This window comes from Gossypium raimondii, chromosome 13, assembly GCF_025698545.1.
Source record: "Gossypium raimondii isolate GPD5lz chromosome 13, ASM2569854v1, whole genome shotgun sequence".
Taxonomy (NCBI): Eukaryota; Viridiplantae; Streptophyta; class Magnoliopsida; order Malvales; family Malvaceae; genus Gossypium; species Gossypium raimondii.
In genome coordinates, this window is record NC_068577.1 from 10,971,967 (window position 1) to 10,973,405 (window position 1,439).

Here is a 1,439-nt window from a genome sequence, read left to right on the forward strand (position 1 = left end):
TTGTGGAATTGTATTTGGTTAAATTGTTATATTTATTTCGGTAAGATTCATTGTTTCTGTCCGTCAAACTTACTAAGCTTCAATAAGCTTACTTGTGTGATTTGTATTTTCTTGTAGATATCTTTTTGTGGGATGGAAGACCGGATCAACACTCGAGTCACACTATCCATTCGATTTTGGTAGTTTTTGAATGTTTATTTTGGATTATATGGCATGTAATAGGTTGTTACGTCAACGACCTCGTTTGATATGTGTATATATAATCATGTGCCTAGTTGATCTTTGGATTTATGTTTGTTTCATAATGTGAAGATATTATATGGTTGCTAAGTGTGGTGATGAACATAAGTTTGTTAAACTTAGTTTGTCGTTTGGTTTTGGTAAGCTTAGCTAATAATAACAATTGATATATGTTTGATTTTAACTTGGTAAATTAGGAGGTTGGATAATTGGCTCAAATAGGATAAGTATGTATGTTTGAATAGTTGAATGGTTGATGATTTATATCATTTTACATGTATGTATAATTGTGGTACCAATAAGGGTACTTTGGTTAGACACTTAAAATGGTTGATTTGGCATGATTTGAGTAGGTTTAATGGTAATTTGAATAGGTTTAAGGGCTGGTGTTTGGAGTGCTTGGTGTCCAAGAAATCTTGAAATGGTAAAATTGAGTTTTAAGGTTCATTTTGGCACACTTGGCCTGGGACACGGGCTGCAACACGGCCATGTGCCATACACAGTTTGAGACACGGCCCACGACACAACCGTGTGTATCAAGTCAGTGAGTCATACGGTTTGGAACACGGTCTATAACACGGCTCTGTGTATTAAGTCAGTGAGTTACACGGTTTGAGACACGGGCTGGGACACGATCATGTGTCCCAACTTCGAATACTCACACAGCCTGGGTTATGTCACACGGCCATGTGTCCCCTATTTTTAAATTTTTTTATATTTTTCCTAAAATTCCTGATTTGTTTCAAATTAGTCCCTAAGGGTTTTAAGATTATTTCTTTAGTCCTTTAAACTCGATTAAATCCTCGTAAATGTAAGTTATTGTTGCAATTTCATTACTTTGTGGTATTTGAGAAATTATATTGAAATGGTTATGATTCTACCTGTTTATTTCTGTTAACTTGCTATAGCATTCTAGTAACTCTATTCTTGTGACAGATACGGGTTAGGGGTGTTACAGTGAATTTAAGAATGTACATTTGTAATCATGAAGAAGAGAATAAAATCATGAGATATTAATTGAATGGAATTAAAATATGCTTAACACTCTTGTTTATATGATGATTGTTGTTTTCTATTTCCTTATGAATTGTGCTTATATGACGTTACTTGTCACTTTTATTTTCGAAAATTATCTTAATGTTTTTTGTTTGATATTATGTTTACCTTTGTCCAATCGGTAATTATTAACTTAGCTAACT